Here is a 21,832-nt window from a genome sequence, read left to right as displayed (position 1 = left end):
TTAGTTTAATCAATTGTTGCACTTCTTTCACATGCATGCATCTACAATTAGTCAAATATGCGCTCAACCTCACACCATCTTTCAAATCTGCTTGTTTTTCACACTCCCTTGGGCAGATCTAGGCTCCCCTTGCCCGGACCTGACACTTCAGCATGCACTGTGTACTCTAGGAGCTCAAGAACTCTGCCTTGGATTATGGAATTATGCAGAGCCTATCCTAGCCTAGTGCCAAATGTGCATTGTGCAATTCTAGGAGCCAATCTCCTAGCTTGGCCACTGAGACTGCGCAATGTGCAGTCTCTCCCAGATCATGGCCCAAACTGAACTTCACATTGCGCAATTCCAGTCATCAAGCTTCCACACTGATTGTTAGGACTACATAATGTATAGTTCCCATAGTTAGTCAGTGATCCCTGTCACCCAAAATTTCATAATCCCTCTCATCAGATGCCCTAATTGCGGCTTGATCATGTTCTGAAGTTATATTTGTAAGAGCTAATGTTTTCTTTCCATGAGTGTCATTTCTATCCCACAGGTACCACAGTCATGAAGCACTTCTCTTAAGCAATAATTGTACCATCGCACCAACGAGAGTTGCTTCAAGGGAGACCACTGAAAGTAGTACTAGGGATGAAATTGAGGAAGTGGAAGTTAACTTACCAACATATGTGGACACTCAACTATTCAGGGAAAAGGAAGTCAGCACTAACATGGTAGCAAGTTCAGCAGTAGTAGCAGAAGGTAGCAATCCAATACAAGATCAGGGAAGGAGGAAGTTACTGACATAATAATGGGAGAACAAAGTTGTAGAGTGAAAGAAAATTCAATATTCATGTAGGAAGCTTTGGCAGCATAAGAAAAAGGAAGCATGGACACAGACAACGAAGCAGAGGAAGAGAGAAAAGTAGAGCTTGCAGGTAGCAAAACTAAGACCGCAGCAAGAAGAATAAGAACCGAAGGAAGAATGAGAACAGAGGAGGAAAGAATAGGAAGAGAAGAAGAAGCAGTAAGAAGAACAAAGGCAAGGCGCAATGACAAGAGAAAACAACACCAATACATGTTGATGAGCTGGAATAGCCAACAACTGAGGAAGAGAGTGAACAAACGTAGGTTCCCTCACTGATGCTAAACACAAGAACCAAGTCCATCTAGAGATCAATGAGTACATGGAGCAGCTAAAACAAGAGGCCACCAGGGAAGATTTGGAGTTGAATACACACAACATGCAACAACACATCGGTGGTTCGATTAAGGGTAACACCATGCTACACATGCTTCAGAAAAAGTTGGATACAGCTTCCAAGACCGTATACCAGAGTGCCATGGATGCAAGAGCTCACTTTCAGAAAGACACCATCAAGCGTCTTGGGGAGACTATCATGTAGTACCAAACTTGGCATCAATATGTGTCAAAGAAGCACCAAGTGGAGGTTACCGAGTCAGTATTTCCCAAAACTTCAGAGTCATAGCATTTTTTCTTTTTAGGCATCTCTAGCCTAGTTTGTCTCACATGGGTAAGTGGAAAATGTGATATTATTTGTAAATATGTTGTAAGTGAAATTCCAAGTGTCATTAGTGGAATGTGAAAGGTCATTGTGTTATGTAACAAATTACTTGTAAGAAGTTGAAGAATCATGAGGGTAGTCAAAGAGTCACAAAGGGGAATATCAAGGGTCACCCCACCCTTTGTTATAAATAGAACTTCATAACTCGTAGAACAGGTTTTTGGGAGACAAGATTTTGGCTAGGCCTAGGCTTAAAAAAGTCTTGGGAGTATTGTGATGAGCCTTGGCTTGTCCACAATGTAGAGAAAGTATACTTCTTTGGAGGAGCAGGTGTTATTGACTATAGTGTTCCACTATTAGGGCTAGTAGTCATCAATGGTGTATGTATGGATAGAAATTTCACTTATAATAATAATATCAGAGCCAACATGCTTTCATGCATATGTTTTTATTGTAGTTGGACTATTATGGTTGCTTTATAAATGTATGTTGTTTAATTTATACATTTTCTTATCAACAAATTTTTATGCAATTGTATGAATCTTGTTGAATGCGTGTTGATGGATTAACCCATCACTTTAATTTGTGGACTATTCCACATTTTAGCTTGTGATGTCATTTCGCTCGTGTGTTCCTTTCAAGTTGCGTGGTATTACAGGTTTCTAAGGGACACACTTACTTTTCCTCTCTGTGTGTTATAACCCCAATGCATCACACTTGACTCTCTGTAAGGTCACACACTTGCTCTCACCCAAAGTTATCATACTTATCTCTGCGCACTACCACGGTCAAGGCATTACATTACCACCCACTGCTGGGACTCCTACTCCAAATAGTTTGAGGTCTAGTTGGGGCTTCTTATCGAGGAGATCCCATGAATGTTGGTGGGTCCAACACCATAAATATTTTTGGTGCTAGAAGGAGGGCTAGATGACATGTTGAGCCCTTGACCTCTGTTTTGAATTTCTGCACATATTTTATGACTTCGGTCCAAATCACAACCCTGACATGTTTCTCTAACTTTGTTGATTTTGATGTGTCAGTGAGCATTATATATGACTTGTCAAAATATAATTTCAATGGTGACAATGGAACACCCTTGTTTAGGCACACAATTTCCTTTTTTGGCTTCTATGATAGGCATGATGTCCCCTCGGATGACCTTGCCTGTGGGTTGTTCTCAAAGGGCACCCAAAGAAATGTTGTCACACATTTCTTGCAACCTCTATAAACTCTTTTGATCACATGTTCATATAATTATGTCGTAATTTCATTCTTTATGACCATAAAGCACTTAATAAAAAAAATTAAAATTGGGAAAATCACTTGACGAATCTCTTGATCATTTTCACGATCATTTTCTTCATTATTGTTATGAATTTCATGAAGATTAAGATGACTAGAATTTTTTGGAGGAATGATTTCAGTATCTTGTTCACATTTCTAAGAATCCACATGAGTTAGAATCTTTCGAACCTCTCCTAACATACCTCGGTGTTATAGCTTCTAAATCTGAGATGGACAAGGTTGCTATCCCAAGCGAACCTCCATTCCCTCCTCATCAAACAAATCTAGCTCAATAGGTTGAGGTGGGAGAAGTTGAGAATCCACTTGTTGATCTGTCACCATCTCCTCCTACCCCACCTGCTCAGTTTTTTGAGCAGATTTGCATTGTAAGACTGATGGTTTTTGCGAGGTCTTATCTCCTCAGCCTCCATCCTTTAGTTCCTTTGGTCCTCTAGATTTTTGTATGTTGTGTTCATCTGTCTTAGATCTCACATGTGATGTTCACAAGGATCAAGTTTTGGACAGCTTTGGTGTTGAACAACCAACTTGCACTATTATCTTTTATGAGTATGTGTGGGAGTTTGAACAAGAATTTGCATTGAAGGATGAACACTTTCTAACTACACCCTGGTCACTTTATCCTGACATCTTCCATAGTTCTGCCATTTTTGTTCCATATTGTGAGAATTCATTTCTAAATTTTACTACTTCCGATCATTCAAAGAACACGTGGGATGATATTCTTTCATTTTATTATGGAGAGGATATATCTATCTTTCTTGATCCACCCAATCTCTCATCTTACCTTTCCATAAACATAGAGGGTAAAATTTCTCCCTTTTCATCATCCCCTCTTTATGATTCATCAGATCATGAGGATGTCATTGTTCATCATCTTGAATTTTCTGATCATTGTTGTCATGATATTTTTAGTCATTCATTTTATCACGATTCTGATTTTCCTTCCGTTGATATTTCTAAGCCATCGGTCTTTGATGATCCTTCTTTTTATGAATTGGAAGCTTCTCAAGTTGTAAAGGCACTTCAGCCCGAGCTGATGGTTATGTTAGGTTCTCGTAGCCTTGAGGTTAGTTCCACTTCTGATCAAAAATCTATTGAATTTGTCCAGGATCCTCATCACTCTGTTGTTCACATTGAAGATCAATCTATCTCATAGTTTTCGCATCCTCCACCAGAATCACACGATCCTACCACTCATGCATTGGAGGAGTCGTACGTAGCAAGCACTATTGTGAAAAAAAAGTTTTCTTCTTTCTTTATGTTTTCTCATATTTCAAGTTTGAAGGTGTGTACATGCTTGTGTTTCACGCGCAATGTAACAAGACACCATGATACATCCACGGAGTGCCTTGCATGTGCTTTTCATTTTTACCTTTATGTGGATGTATACAAGCTTCGAACGTATTGGTTTCATTGTTTTATCTTTCTTTTCTGTTTGTTTTCTTGCATATCTTTGTTGCTAATGATTCTATCGCCTACATGGACCAACCAATGCACCGATGGTTGCATTGGAAGTATCACTTCACGTGAGTTGGCCTGTGCTCTGTTTAGTTTAGGAGTAGGAGTAGCGTTTTATTTTCTTGTTTGTTTCTTGATGTTCTTACGTTATATTTCTTTCTCTTGCTTCTTTCCTTTGTTTGTTTTCTTTTGCACCTGTAGGTTAGGTTCCTCATGAAACCGTGTTTGGCTTCTTGAGACAAGCAGGGTGAAGTCCAAGAGGAACTTGTAAAACTATCAACAAAGTGTTATTTGTCTATTCCTTCTCCTTATGTGAATCTTGCATTTATTCTATTCAATGATACCCTAATGGAAAATACATTCCTTTCAGAGAGTGTCATGGTAAAATCACAATGCTTGCACTCTTAACTAGTAACACCTACTCTAATCGATTTTTTATATTTGGTTAACCCTTGTCAACTCAGTAAAGTAGAGTAAGGACAGGGGGAAAACCTTAACAATTATGTTAGAGGTATATATAAAAATCCTTCTCTGAAGGTTCAACCTCTTCTACTCTCAATAATTTTGGTCCCTCTTCTGCCTCATGAAATAAATAAGTGCCTATGCACAGTTCTTTGAAAAATGAAAAAAATGAAATAAAGGGTGAAAGAAGAGAAAGGCTTCCTACACAAAAGGGTTAAGCAAGTAACTCCGTCGGGGTACTGTCCAGGCTCACTTGAAGCAGAGAAATTCCTATGTTACTGAAGTGAATCCACCAGGGTACTGTCCAGGCCTGCTGGTAGCGGAGCAACACCAGAGATTAAACTAAAACTTTGCTAGTCTATATTACTTATGCATCTATCTACCCCTCATCCCGAACTAAAAAAACTCATTTTGACTTGGCTTGGTATGTTTGCTACTGATAAAGAGAATGGTAGGGAGTACATCTTTAACCCAAGCTAAGTGAAGAAGGTATGATAATCGAAGAACAAAAAAATACTTCTGGAGAAGTTATAATTTCTTTGCATGACACAAGGTCCATATAGAGAGTTGGAGTTCTACCAGTGTGTGGTCAATGTTATAGCATCTACAACCACCCTCCAAAATTTTGCCTATGCTTCATTTTGGAGCCTCCCTTCTAAATCACAGCAGATCATCTTGCACTGATCCAAGTACCTGTGCTTTGATTGAGCCTCATCCTTTGCATCTTGGCTTTTGTTTTCTTACTTGGTTTACTATCTAACCCATAAGTCAATCTCTTGACTTGTTCTTGATGAAGTTCCAGGCTTGCCTGAGATAACTACACAATCCTTGAGGGCAACCAGCCTTAGTCCTGGGAATTGCACAGTCCAAGCTAATAGTGAGACTTGAGCTCAAGAATCGCACAACACCAGATGATAGCCAACCTTGAGCTGGAAAATTTTGCAAAAATGAGAGGCAACCCACAACCATTGATCCTAGAAATTGATAAGACCTTACTATGCTCAGAAACTGCGTAGTGCATGAGCCAAAGAGTTGCCCAGTCCTTCCTAGGACTATGCAATATTTCCGAGAAATGCATGGCTGGTTCACCCCCCAACCCTAGAAAAGAAAGAAAACTAAAGGGAAAGAAGCATCCCTAGGAAACAGGGATCTATTATTAGCTTTCCGAAGGTGGCATATTTCTATATTTAGAAGTTTTCACCAAATGTCGCTTTTGTCCTTGATCTTAGGCGTGTGCGTCATAAATTCCAATTTGTTCAATTCTATGTAATGGATGCCTCTAGATCTCATGTGTACATTTGATCATCAAACTCTAGCATTCCCCGTCAGATCAAGGATCCTTCAGAGCATTGTCATCGCTTTTCTGGATGAGTTTTTATTTTATTGTCTTTTGTTGATTTTTTCTGTCACTTTTTTTTGTTTAGCTTGTGTGAGTTCCATTTCACTTGTTTATTTGCATGATTGCTGGAATTTTAACTTTTTTTAGCTTGTAGAAGTGTTATTTTAAGTTATAGATTTCCTTTCCCTAGTCACTCACATGCATTTTCCCGTTTTTCCACCAACGATTGCCTTTGTGATGACTCTCTTCACATGCTTTGTTTTGCTTCAGTTTAATCAATTGTTTCACTTGTTTCATATGCATGCATCTACACTTAGTTAAATCTGCACTCAACCTCACACCATATTTCAGATCTACTTGTTTTTCACACTCCCTTGGGCAGATCTAGGCTCCCCTTTCCTGGATCTCACACTTCACTGCATGCATTGCGCAATCTGGGAGCTCAAGGCCCCTACCTTGGCTTTTGGAATTACACACATCATGTCCTGACCTAGCTCCAACTGTGTACTTTGCCTAGCCTGAACTACACATTGCACAGTTCTAGTAATCAAGCTTCGACATTAACTACTGAGACTATGCAATGCGCAATTCCCATAGTTAGTCAGTCACCCTTTTCAGCCAAAATTGCACAATCCCTCTCATCAGATGCCCTCATTGCTGCTTGATCATGTTGTGAAGTTATATTTGTAAGAGATGATGTTTTCATTCCATGAGTGTCCTTTGTGTCCCATAGGTATCACACTCATGAAGAACTTCTCTCCAGTAGTAATTGTGCCATCACACCAAAGAGAGTTTCTTCAAGAGAGACCACTAAAGAAGTACTAGGGATACAGTTTAGAAGGCACGAGTTAACTTTCCAACATATGCAGACATTCAACTATTCACAAAAAAGGAGTCAACACTTACATGGAAACAAGTCTAGCAGCAGTAGCAAAAGGAAACAATCTAGTACAAGATCAAGGAAACAGGAGTTGTTGACATAATAATGGGAGAACAAAGTTGCAGAGTGAAAAAGGATTCAATCTTCATGCAAGAAACTTTGGTAGCATAAGAAAAAGGAAGCAGAGGACACAAACAACAGAGTACAGTAAGAGAGAAAAGTAGAGCTTGCAAGTAGCAAAACTGAGATCGCAACAAGAAGAACAAGAACAAAAGGAAGAACGGGAGTTGAGGAGGAAAGAACAGGAAGAGAAGTAGAAGGAAGAAGAACAAAGGAAAAGAACAATGACAAGAGAAAACAAACACCAATACAAGTTGATGAGCCAGAACAACCTGCAACTAAGGAAGAGAGTGAACAGATGCAGGTTCCCTCACTAATTCTAAACACAAGAACCAAGTTTAGCTAGGGACTAGTGAGTACATGGAGTAGCTAAAACGAGAGGCCACTAGGGAATACATGGAGTTGAATGCACACAACATGAAACAATACATCGGTGGTCCAGTCAAGGGTAACACCATGCTACACATGCTCCAAAATGAGTTGGATACATGTTACAACATCGCGATTGTCATTGATGTCAATATGGCATTACTCTAGGATACTAAATGAAGATATGAAGCCAAGGAAAAGTAGATCAGATTCATGAAGAAATAGGAGGAAGAAGCCATGAGGAGAAACTAGAGGAAAGCCAAGACAGTCAAGCCATTAGAGAGAATATCAGAAGTCATAGGAGCTATCAGAGAAAGCTATCAAAGTAGAGAAGAGGTATTGGAGTGGTATCAGAAGCCACATGAAAGCCAAGTGTAAGAGTGGGAGATTGAGGAGGAGCCATATCACATGTAATATATGCCAAAGAATGAAGAGAGAGTAACTCCAAGGAAGAATTTTGGTTCAAATCATGGCTATTACAATAGGTACAAAACTATCTTTTCTGGGCATTGTTTCCATTGTAAGAATTTTGGTCATCAAGCTAGACATTGCATGGCTCGTAAGAATGGCACACCAAAACTGAAGGATCAAATAAACAAACCATATGGCCCCAAAGGGCAAGGACAAATCAATACCTACAATTATTTTGATCCCTTGGCCAAATTTGATCTGATTTTCTCATTATGTAATAATAATGGACACAATGAACAAAATTTCCCACTCAAAAGAGGAAAAGCAAGAAGTGAGAATCCTAACACGGATAAATGTGGCCTAGATCTATGTGCTCAAAATAATGAAAATCATTGGTTTGTGGATAGTGGGTGCTCCAGACACATGGCAGGGGACAAAAGGAAGTTTGTCTCATTGAACAAAAATCAAGGAAATGTATCCTTTGGAAGTGGATCTACCAAAATTGCTGGATAAGGAATTGTTACTCTTATTAATGGAAAAGGAAAAGCTCAAAATGCTTTGCTAGTAAATGGGCTAAAACACAACCTCTTGAGTGTTATCCAAATCTGTGATCAAGGACATAATGTTGTCTTTAGCACCAAAGACTGTGAAATAAGGAACTCTTCCTCAGGGGAACTTATGGTGAAAGGGGTTAGAACACTAGACAACATCTACATTCTGAACAAGATTCAAGAAGAAAAATGCTACTTAAGTCAAACAGATGAAAGTTGGTTGTGGCACAAGTGACTTGGAAATACAAGCTTCGATAATTTTTACGAGACATTCCAAAGTTATTCAAACCAAATCAAGGAATATGTGGTCCATGTCAACATGGAAAGAAAACCAGAACCAGCCACAAGACCAAGGAGTTTTCTACATCAAAGCCTTTGGAGATCATCCATGTTGATTTATGTGGACCAACTAGAACTCCGGAACTCCAAGGAGAAAGGTACTTTTATTTATTTGTTGATGACTATACTAGAATGATGTGGATATATTTTATAAAATATAAATCCGAAGCATTTGAGTGTTTTAAGAATCTTAAAGCTCTTGTAGAAAATGAAAAGGACTCAAATATTAAGTGCCTCAGAACAGATAGAGGGGGAGAATTCACATCAAAAGAATTTAATGAATTATATAAAATACATGGAATTAAAAGAGAACTCTCTGTTGCCAGAACACCCAAGCAAAATGGGGTAGTTGAAAGAAGAAACCAAACAGTTCAAGAAATGACAAGAACAATGTTAATAGCAGCTGACTTGTAGCCAAAATTCTGGAGAGAAGCAGTCGGGACAACTGTCTATACCCTGAATCGAACTCGATTAAGACCAAATAATGAAAAGACTCCTTATGAATTATGGAAAGGAAGACCTGCTTCAGTAAAATACTTCAATATTTTTGGAATAAAGTGCTTCATAAGAATCAATGATGGCTCACCAGGAAAGTTTGATTCTCGGGTTGACGAAGGGATCGTCCTTGGATATTCTACACGGAGCAAAGCCTACAAGTGCTACAATAACCGCCTATGGAAAATAGTGGAAAGAATTGATGTGAAGATTAATGAAGACCTTCCAGAGAAAGAAATTGAAGAACATGAAGTTGATCCTCTCATTGAAGAAGAAGAACCTGAAGAAGAAGAAAAAATTCAAGAAATACCCAAGGAAAAAGAACCATCTCAAACTCCGTCAAAGATGAAACTTCTCCAAAAATATCACCCGGAAGAGAAGATTATTGGCAATATAGATGAAGGGATGCAAACCCAAAGAAGGATGAAAAATGCACCAGAGAAAAATGATATTGCTCTTCTATCCATGATAGAACAAGAAACATTTACTCAAGAAAGGATCCTCATTGGGTAAAAGCCATGGAAGAAACAATGTCTCAAATTGAGAAGAATGAGACATGGGAGCTGGTACCTCATCCAAAGGACAAAAACATAATAGGAAACAAGTTGGTGTTTAAAAAAAAATGAATGAAGATGGACAAATCATCAAAAACAAGGCAAGGCTTGTTTGTAAATGCTATTCACAAATTGAAGGAATTGACTTTGAAGAAACATTTGCACCAGTAGCTCGTGTGGAAGCTATCAGGATGTTCTTGGAATTTTCTTGCTAAAAAGGATTCAAAATCTATCAAATGGACATAAAGTTAGCATTTCTGAATGGGGAACTGAAGGAAGAAGTCTACATGGAGCAACCAGAAGGGTTTAATATAACAAAAGGAAAAGACTTTGTTTGTAAGTTGAAAAAGGAATTATATAGGTTGAAACAATATCCTAGAGCTTGGTACGCAAGATTGGATCACTATCTACAACAACAAGGCTTCAAGAAGGGGGTGGCAGGAAGTAATCTCTACATAAAGACAAATGAGGATAAGTTACTAGTCACACTTGTTTATGTTGATGATCTGATTTTTGCTAGTAATAATGATGAGATGAACCATGAGTTTTCTCAAAATATGTCAAAAGAGTTCAAGATGTCAATGATAGGAGAGTTATCTCACTTCCTTGGACTACAAGTATCTCAAACCACGACAGGCATGTTTATATCTCAAGCCAAATATGTTAAAGACATGCTTAAAATATATGGAATGGAAGACTGTGCACCCATGAGCACACCTATGACCACAAGTTGCAAATTGAGCAAAAATGATGACTCCCCTCCAGTAGATGCAACTCATTACAGGTCAAAAATTGGATCCCTTCTATACTTAACTGCTACGAGACCCAACATTATGCAAGCATTAGGAATTGTGGGAAGATTTCAGTTAGCCCCTAAACAATCCCATTTGTTGGCTGTGAAAATAATTCTCAGATACTTGAAAGGAACTCCTGATTTCGGTCTCTGGTACCCTAAGAGCTCAACTCTTACTTTGACTGCATACACCGATGCTGATTGGGTCAAAATTGTCGATGATCAGAAAAGTACTAGTGGAAGTGCATTCTTCCTGGGAGATTGTTTAGTATCTTGGCTCAGCAAAAGACAGACATCCATATCACTATCTATAGCTGAAGCCAAGTATATAGTTGCCACAGATTGTTGTACTCAAATACTATGGATGAAGGAAGCTCTAAAAGATGTCGACATAGGTACAAATCAACCAACTACCATCTATTGTGATAACACAAGTACGATAAGCCTCAGCAAAAATCCAGTGATGCACTCAAAGACCAAACATATATCAATCAAGTATCATTACCTTCATGAACAAGTAGCTGAACAAAACATCATCTTGGAATATATCAATACTAAGGAGAAGATAGCTAATATTTTCACAAAACCTCTTCCTCGAGAAGCATTTGAACATCTTCATCAAAATATGGGAGTTATCTCTTTAGCATCATTTAATTTGATTCATAAAGATGTTGCAGGATAGGGGGAGCAGTTCGATAGGGGGAGTCCCTGAGCACTCCTTTGCCATTGATGTTAAAGGGGGAGAGAAGAATAATATTGTCATGAATAACAAAGAGGGATATTGTTGACCTAGATTTTCATTGATGTCAATATGGAAATACTCTAGGATACTAAATGATGATATGAATCCAAGGAGAAGTAGAGAAGATTCGTGAAGAAACAGGAGCAAGAAGCCATGAGGAGAAACCAGAGGAAAGCCAAGATAGTCAAGCCATTGGAGAGAATATCAGAAATCATAGGAGCTATCAGAGAAGACTTATCAAAGCAGAGAAGAGGTATGGGAGCGGTATCGAAAGCCATAAGAAAGCCAAGTCAGTGTAAGAGCGGGAGATTAAGGAGGAGCCATATCGCATGTAACATATGCCAAAGAAGAACTATCGAAATCCAAAGGAGTTAATAGAGGAGCCAAAAGCGTGGAGGAGTTCATAATATCGGTAGAAATCAAGAAATGGGTTAAAGTCAAAGTGAGGAGATGGATGAAGAGTGAATACACATGGTTATATTCCAAAAAAGCGGGTTTGTAATAGTGACAGTGGTGATCGGGTGGACACTAGGTAGCAAGTGGTATTTAGAGGAGCTCCTCCGATTCCATTAATCGAGCGACACGTAACACTTGGGAGGAGAGAGGAAACCACTTTTTGGGTAGGTAATCTTCGTGCTATTTGTCCACCCGAAATCAATGTCAACTGTCGGATCAAATAAAATGAGATCAATGGTGGAGATTTAGTGGATTGGTTGGTAATTAGGATAAGCAACAATCATCAAATCGAGTGCCAAATCGAAGGTCACGATTTAAATGCTAATCACGGAGTTGAAGGGTTGATCGGAGATCAAAGAAAAGAAGGAGTAGCCCTACAGAGCTGTGTTTGATGTGCGGACCCGACGATATATATGTCCGGGTGTATAAATATTTGAAGTCCAGCTAAGTGTTTCGGAGTGGGCTTTTCCATGTATTCCATGTGTATCCTTGTATTCCGATATGTTGCGTGGTCCCAGGTTTAAAGGCTTAAGGCCTTGTCATATTAAAGCTCCGATTGCGATTGAGATAGTGACGTGGCTAGTGGGACCACCCATTATATATTTCTAACTATGTTAATGGGGCATCAGCTAGGTTACGATTGCGATTGTGGAATTATTAATGTATATTGTATGAATATTAAAAAAAAGTGGGCCTCTCTAATATTTTCTTTAATATGCAACATTATTGTAATTCAACCTCTCTTCCACATTAACGTGTCTTGTGTGTATTGATGGATTTGAAGAGACAGAGGAAGCCGAAGAGTGAGCGCAGAGGAAGCTGAAAGATCAAGCGAGCGTTGAGGAAGCCAAAGAGCCAGTGGAGAAAGGAAGCCAAAGGTCAGGGGTTTTAGGAATATAAAACAGAGAACAAGGAAAGTTTAGGGTTACTGGCGAACTGTAAGAAAATAAAGGAAGCCAAAGTTTTGGCAGAAGTGGAAGGAACAAGAGGACAAAAGTAAGTCATAGGCCCAACAGGGTTGGATCCCTTGAGGTTGGTGCCTTGACAAGATAGAGTTGGTGCTCTGGAGGTTGGAGCCTCACAAAGAGTCCAAGTTGGTGCTTGGAAACTAGTATATATATAGATATTGTACTTTATTTATTGCAAATATCACATTAATAAAAGCATCTATTCTTGTTATCTACTTCTGTGTTCCAAGTATAAATGTTTTTAACTGATATAAATAATAATTGAAAAGAAATACTAATTCACCCCCCCCCTCTCTGTATTTCCAACAAAGACCATATACCTGGATGCCATGGAAGCAAGAGCCCACTTTCAGAAAGACACCATCAAGAAACTTGGGGACACTATCATGCAGTACCAAGCTTGGCATCAATATGTGACCAAGAAGCACCACGTGGAGGTTTCCGAGTTGGTATTTCCCCAAACTTTGGAGTCATATTTTTTTTCTTGTTAAGCTGTCTCTAGCCTATTTTGTCTCACATGGGTACATGTGGAAAATGTGATATTATTTGTAAATATGTTCTAAGTGAAATTCCAAGTGTCATTAGCGGAATTTGAAAGGTCATCATGTTATGTACTGAATTCTTGTAAAGAATTTGAAGAGTCATGAGGGTATTCAAAGAGTCACAAAGGGGAATGTCAAGGGTCGCCCCACCCTTTTTTATGAATAGAACCTCATAACTCATAGAATAGGCTTTTGGGAGCCAAGATTTTGGCTAGGCTTAGGCTTAGAAAATGCTTGGGAGTATTGTGATGAGACTTGGCTTCTCCACAGCATAGAGCGAGTATAATTCTTTGGAGGAGCAGGTGTTCTTGATTATAATGTTCCACTATTGGGGCTAATGGTCGTTAATGGTGTATGTACCGATGTAACTTTCACTTATAATAATAATAATATTAGAGTCAGTAAACTTTCATGCATATGTTGTTATTGTAGTTGGCCTATTCTGGTTGCTTTAGCAATGTATGTTTTTTTAACTTATGCATTTTTTATGAACTAATGTATATGCAATTGTGTGAATCCTATTGAATGTGTTTTGTTGGATTAACCCATCACTTTAATTTGTGGGCTATTCCACATTTTAGCTTGTGATTTCACTCCACTCATGTGTTCCTTTCAAGCTACATACTATTATAGGATTGTAAGGGCACACTTCCTTTTCCCCTCCATGTGTTAGAACCCCCATGCATGGCCCTTGAATCTCCTTAATATCACACACTTTCTCTCACCCAACATTATCATACTTACCTCTATACGCTACCATGGTCAAGGCATTACATTACCACCCGCTATTGGGACTCCTACTCCAAACGGTTTGAGGTCTAGTTGGGACTTCTTATCGGGGAGATCCCCTGAATGTTGGCAGGTCTAGCACCATCAACACCACCATATAACTTTGACTTCCATTCCTTCACATTGTAAACCTATCATTAACCATTCTTATTATCCTTAACCTTAAGCCACGATATTTCATTCATGATTAGACACACTTAGGAAATTTTTTATTTGATAACCTTCCTTACTAATTTTGAATCACTAAAAAGGATTTGGAATGAATTATTTTCCATCTCCTCATTTCAACACCATCCCAATTTATGTGTTTGAATTTCCAGTGTTGTTAATCCACATATTTGATCACATGTACTTGTATACAATGTATGGAAAAATAGGGAAACAAGGAGTTGATTAGTTGAGCCCATGCCTATTAAAGAATAGGAGGAATTTAAAAAATTTAACATAGAGCTGGCACAAAAAAGAAAGAGTATATTGACCAATATTGATAGATGGAAATAGGGAGTGACAAGCAATGTTAAAGCTTCATGGTTATTCACCATAGAATGGAATGGGTGCTACATAGGAAAACAATGAACATCATAGGAAAAGTTTGCAAGGAGTTGTGTATTTTCTTGTTGCAAGGCTATTCAATCTAAATACAACACTTATTTTGAGAATAATTGTACAATCATGCCTAGAATTACTAGTCAATGAAGCAAGCATAGAGGTTTTGGAGTTACTTAAACCCTTTCATTAACCACTATTAGAACCTCTTATTATGTAATATCTTTAAAGTAAAGATAATAAACAAGAAGTAGGAACTACGATGGCTATAATTTTTTTCCTATCCTAAAGAAAAATAATATGCAATATAACAATAATTTTGGTGACAATCCAACCAAATATCTCCATAATATAAAAAATAAGCCTCCCAAGTTGGCCAAAATGGTAATACAATAACTAGGAGGGCCATTGAAATGCCTAGTAAAGTCCCTCATGTGCCAAAAAGAGTGGAAGGAATCCAAAAGTAATGATGAAGGGGATGGCCCCTTAATATCCAAGCAAATGACCTGTGGTTCTCCAAAGTGGCTTTGGGGGCACAAAGTCATCTTCATGGGTCTCCAAATCAATTGGACAAGTTTGTATCCCATCTAAAACTATTTGAAGGAATATGCAAGCCATCCCTATCTCTCCCATGGTGAGATACAACCCCATTTGGGCCCTCGATCAACTACCAAATGTGTGGTGCAAGAGTGTAGTCGGCTGGGAAAGGTTGTCCAAGTGCATCACCATCATCAAATAAGTGGGACACGAGCGAGAAATGAATGGTGTTGAAGGATACCATGGTGTGGCTATCTTCTATCTGCTATAGTGGAGGCCCATGGATCTCAACACACACCCTATAAATGCTAATATGACCCTCTGGAGGGCTTGGACCCCATATAAGGAGATGAAACCCTAAGATGATTACCCACATGAAATCTTGCATAAGATCCAATGTGTCTCTTCACCTTCCATTGCAACAAATCATTAGCGTAATTAAGAAAATGAGCTTACAAGTCATGGAACCAAGTGGACACTTCATAGTGGCATGCCATTCCAAAATGGGTTTTAGAGTGTACAAGTGTCTCCAAGTTCAAGAAGGAGGTTAATCAAGGACCCTACTAAGTGGTTTCAACCTTTAAGGGAGTGACAGGTTCACGATACATATGTCATATTATGGAAGGTTTCATGTGATATAATGATAGAACAAAGTGGGGCATTGGGGAAGGCTCCAAACCACATGCCATGGTACAAGGGTAGCTATGATGAGGGAAGCCCACACTTAGGTGTATAGATGTAGGAGGGAGAAATTGTGGTACATGAGTTACCCAACCTTTTTTTTTTCCAACCTTCTTCATATGCCTTTTGCCTTTTATTGATTTTTCTTTTATAGCTTCTTAGGGCTATAAGGGATGAGAGGGTGATGTGAATGATATAAAAGTGAATACCCCCTTAAGGTAGGGAAGTTCATCACTCACTAGGGATTGGGATAATCATGGGTTCCTTAATGATACAGAGGGCCAATATGAGGGGCCCAAGGAACCAAGGTGACGGCCATGATGGTAAGGGGTAGATGTTGGGTACGGGATCCCCCAAGGGTAGTTTTGGGGCTAAAAGCCCATGTTTAAGTCAAGTTTTTGTAATATTATTGTAAAGACTCCACATTTTGTGGTCGCAGAGCGCGAAGGTATTATGTGTCACAAAGGGTAGTTCGCCCTTAGTTTTGTAAAGTAAAATCGGTTGTAAGAGATCTACCCATGGTTCGTGGACCATGGGATTGTATAAAAAGAGCTAAGCTCTAAGTAGTTAGAAAGAGAGATGGATGGATGGAACATGTAAGTGAGTCATAGCTTTAGAGTAAGAAGTCTAAGTCTTGGGTTGTAGCATAGGTAGAGGCTCTGAAGTTGAGTGTGTAGAGGCCTAGGGTAGAAGTCTATAGCTGAGTGCGCGGACCCTTGTAGCTGTGTGTGCAAGGCGAACAAATTTTGTAATACTTGGAAGATATTAATAAAAGGAGTTATTTTGCAATTTATGTGTATCTATTTTGTTGATGGGTTTGGATATTTCTGTATAAATTTCCTTTATTATGCTTATATGGTGTGAAAATGAATGCAATTACATTGAATAATTGAATGAAATCACGAATATCTACTTACATGGTGATAACTTTAAGTATTTGACAAGATAAGCGAAACACTTAGGATAATTGAAGAATGTGCACGACACACTGCCATAGCAGTGTGAAAGTACCAAAGCCCTAGGTTAGGGTTGCACGAAGGTTGATCGTATACTTTCGCGAAGGTATTGAAGTCCGAAATAAAGGGTTTGTCTTACAAGCCCTAAAGCGATATCACATGCACAAAGGCAAGGATAAAAGAGATCAAATGACATCACAACCATCTCAACGGTGCAGAAACTTGGTTCCAGCATCCCCCCATACTACTTCAGGTAAAACTTCAGTCCGCACTCCGCGGGCTGATGCCGAAAGGGCCAGTAGTGTAGGAATTTATTTAGCTAATTAACACTAAACCTGGGTCAGGCCCCCTTAAGCCAACAAATGGTTCCACTGTCAGGACCAAAATCTGCTTAAGAGATGTGTGATGTCGTATCACTGGAATCCAACTAAGAAGGAGATTGGCGACTGGTTGGATAGAAAGATCCATGAATTTGCGACACAGTAGAACAAAAACCCACGGCTAACAAAGGAACAGTGATTGGACTGGTACTTGTATACAGAGATCCACAAGATGTTTTTCTGCTCTTTCCCTATTGAGCTATACGAGTGGATTACGAAGCTAGAAAATAGCCAAGGAAGGTGGAAACTTGACGGTCCTATTGTGTGGACCCGAGAGCTAGTGCGAAGATTGGAAGCATTGGAGGATAAGATCACCCACGTTGTTTATCATTGGCTCAATCGCGTCATAGGAGGATTCATGACTGAATTCGTGATCGACACCTCAGTCAACTATAGTGAGGCGTAGTGACACTTTTTCAAAGGACCACGAGGTAAGTACGTGAAATATTTGAATACTTGGATTAAAATGTTGTTGTGTGAAAAACGGGTTATGTAGCTACCTTGATGTTTGGAACTACGTGAAGCGGAAAAATTTACAGAAACGAAGGAAATAAGGGTCCAGAGTATAGCCCCTTGATTTCACCTCTGCAAAGGGACGAAGAAGGGATAGCGAAGGTTTCTCCACAAAGTGTTATTAAATTAATAAGACAAGGATTCCCGTGAATACCACCTCCACCCACACCACCTCCAACCTCACCACCATCGCCTACAACTTCACCCGTAACACCTCCACCTCCACCGTGGTTCAGTATGGCAAATACAGTGAAGATGCCTTTGTTTAAAGGCTTGGGAAATGATGACCTGAACCAATTTTGGTTTGTTGTGAGGGTTGTATGGGGAGCTCAAGGTGTTACAGATGATCACATAAAGAAGGCGACACTAGTTAGTGCTCTACAAGATCACGCGCTAACCTAGTATATTAAGTTCTCTAACGATAACCCGAATGCTGGAGTAGCAGACATCCAAGCAACACTAAACAGGGAATTTAGCAGGCCTAAATCTGAGGCACAGTCGATTGTGGGATTCAAATAGATCACGATGTGACCAGGCGATATGCCTTGGGAACTAGATCAAAGGTTGAAATGTACAATCCATGAAGCCAACATGAATTTGACAAATGTACAACATCATGAGTGGTTTGTAGCTTCAATACTACCACAATTAAGGAGTGCGTTGTCGCAGCAGAAGATAACAACTCAGGCAGAGGCCTTAGAGATTTCCATGAGACTACATGAGACTCTAATGTAAGATCCTAATCTAGGAGTTCAGAACATCCATGTACAGGTGAAAAATTTGTGCCTTGAGATGCAAAGTTTGAAGCAAGACAAGATGGTTTAGCTAGACGTACGCAAGGAGGTATGGTGCTTGAAATGCAAGAATCAGGGTCATGACAAAGACCATTGATCGGTCTTTGCAAATTACATTGCAAGAGGAGGAAAGATGTCTTTAAGATCGGAAGCTCAAGCAGAACCTAGCGCGAGGCCTGCATTATGGTGTGCTATCTGTCAAGTAGCCGAAAAACATGCCACAGATAACTGTCACTTGCTATAGAAGTAAGTACAAGCACCACAACAACTGTTCTGCAACTTTTGTAGGTTGGTAGGACATGATGAGCATAATTTCAAGAGCTATGAATCAATTATGGATAGAACTCCCACCTACAGGGTTCAGGCCAAAATGCACCCCCTTGAACAGAATGCAGTGATGGCGCAGACAGGATTTCATGGGCGTGGATGAGGCCGAGGCAGAGGAGGACCTGGTAGAGGTCACATACAGTTGATTTTCTACAATTGCGGAGGACTAGGACACTATGCCCATGATTGCACTAATCCTATGCATTCGCCGTGCAAGTATTGCACGTTGTTTGATCATGAAACAAAAGACTATCCTACACTGATAGCTAGGATAAGAGACAAAGGGGCACTACCACCTCCACCGACTCAAAACCTGCAGATGATGAGGTCTGAGCCATGCAAGGAGGATCAGAACATAAATATAGTGCTTAGGAGTGGGATCGCGATAGGAGATGACAAGGGAAAACAACTAGAATATAGTACATGGGTTCGCAAAGCCATGACGAAAGAGGTTGAGTTCAATTTGGAGCGCACTCGTGAAGCCTTCATGGAAGCTAAGAAGAGCTTTGCTGAGGCCTCCACCTCAGGAAGCAAGGATAAGGTTGAGCTAGAGATGGACCCTTCTATGCTCACAACTTTCCTGGAAACCTATACGAAGTTACAGTGCGACAGGAAGGCTATGAAATGGTTACAATAAGAGAGGCTTGCATAGCTGGATGAGCTCAATAAAGAAAGATTTTTTGCTAGATTTCACCAGCAGGTCCAAAAGTAGTGCGAAAAGGCATGGCATGATCGACACATCAAGCTGTGCACATTTAAGGTAAATGATCTTGTTTTGTTGTATGATACTAAGTTTGATAAATTCCCTAGAAAATTCAAGATGAACTGGTTAGGGCCTTATGTTATTAAGGAGATTACTGACAGAGGAGCGGTACAACTGGTCAAGTTAAATGGAGAACCCTTCCCAGGAAAGGTGAATGGCAGTCGCTTGAAGCCATACATCGGCGATTTGGCCATGTCACTGAATGTAAGTAGCACAGTCTTAGCACTTGAGGCAGCTGAAAGGAGGTGTGGGACTATAAACTACACTACCCCGAGTTGGGGAGCTGTGCGATTGGAAGATGGTGTGAAGCAAGGACGTGTCACTGGGTCCACGATAGCATAGACGAAGTTGTGCTAACCAGGGAGAAATCACGTAGGTCAGATGGAAAGTGACCATTAAAGTCACTGTTCATGAAAATATGGTAGAAATGAGGCCAAATGGAGTGGGCGGCCGACAGTTAAGATGAAACTTATGGCATAGATCCTTGAAAATATGCTGCCAATCTGACATTGATGAACCAATTTCGGGGGGAATAGTTGGATTTGAATTCAAATTTCCCTATAAATTACAAGTGGTTGTCCAGTAAGAAATGCTTGGAATTTTTAGTATTCAATTGTTGAGCTCTCAAACACCTATGGACCCAGAGTTTCTCGATGCCCTCAAATAGACTCTTGCATTTGCAAACTTGCCTGAGACGTTGCAAGTACTGATAGAGAGTGTTATGCCATCACCCCTAGAAGTTATCAATACAAAACAAGTGGTATAAGAGCCGACACAAGAGATAGAGAAATAGGCCAAAGAAGCTGCCCCAGAAGTAGCCAAAGTACTGGCGGAGGTCCCTAAATCCCCAAGAATGCTGAGACCGAAGCCAACCCCAACCAAGGAGACCGTGAAGGAAAAGAAGGGCAAGAAACCTGCCATCCCAGTGTGTGCGTAGCTGAGACAAAACCCAACTAAGCCCACTGCCCAGGAGAAAGGCAAGGCTATAAACCTAGAGGCAGAAGAGGAGGATATCGAAGACATCCCCATGGACAATGAGGATGTGGAAATGGAAATAGAGGATGTTGAAGCCCAGGGTGCAGGCCCTATTACACAGTTGCTAGCATGTGTCCCTCTGTGCAAGCCTATGTCCAAGGTCCCAAAGGGCATTGATGAAAGAAAGAAACCCCTGCAAACCCCATTGCTACTAGATGAGATCACTTTTGACAATCTGTGTTTGGCACGGATGCCGATTTTGAAGCTCGAAGACTTGGACTTTGCGAACCATGAGAAGTTCTCACACCTGGCGACCAAATAGTTGATGTGTCACATCATAGACACAATTACAGGGATGACTACACTGGAGCCGCAAAAGTGGCTTAGAGGAGTAGAGAAGGCAGGATTACTCAACCTGCTCTGGTTGCCACACTAAAACCGCACCCCCGTGATGGTTTTAGTCATCAAACAACTGTTGTGCTTGGTGCATGATGGGTGCCTGTGGCTGAAGGAGTCGATACCCATCACTCATATGTTGCTTCACTGCATCACATGCCTACCGTATATAGGCGAAAATATAGCAATGATTTTTGGTGGCAAGGGTGGCAAGCTGGCACTCACAGAGTCAATGAAAGAGAAGTTCAAATTGGTGAAGAAGTCATGCGGGTATGCAATCTCCAGCATCTGTAACTCTACTGTGAAGATGGAAACACAGATCCTTGCAAGGAAGGTCATCCAGAAGTGTCACACCAACGAGGTGTCGGCGCCTATCGTTGCGCTCACACAACAGTGTGTGGAAGGAATCCAGTTTAAGTGGTCAGAATACCTTCGCGGAGAGTTCCTAGAGAACTTCCACAAAGTGCAAGAGCAGAGCAAGACATTCCACTACATGTGGCTCTTATTATCAATTGTGTTTGTAGCATGGGAGCTACCAGAAGCAGGGAAAATTTTAAGAACCCCCCTAAATTTATAAATATAATAAATGGGCGAATCTCCATGGTATATAGGAAAAATGGAAGGCGATTTTATCAATAATATAATATGTATATATAATTTTTTGGCGAATCTCTCACCAGGCATGGCGAATATTTTACTCAATTATAAAATCTTGTAAGATCTTGGTGAGTCTTTCACTAAATAATAAAACTTTGTAAAGTCCTAGTGAATCTTAGCATAGGCTACATGCTGGTTTAATTCCCCCATTTAAATAGGCTACATTCCAGGTGAATACCATGGGTCAATACCATGTGCCATTTTGGTGAATACCATGGGTCAATAC

Source organism: Pinus tabuliformis, chromosome J (genome assembly GCF_031772625.1).
Source record: "Pinus tabuliformis cultivar Carrire ecotype Pingquan chromosome J, CPIR1, whole genome shotgun sequence".
Taxonomy (NCBI): Eukaryota; Viridiplantae; Streptophyta; class Pinopsida; order Pinales; family Pinaceae; genus Pinus; species Pinus tabuliformis.
This window is presented reverse-complemented; position numbering follows the sequence as displayed.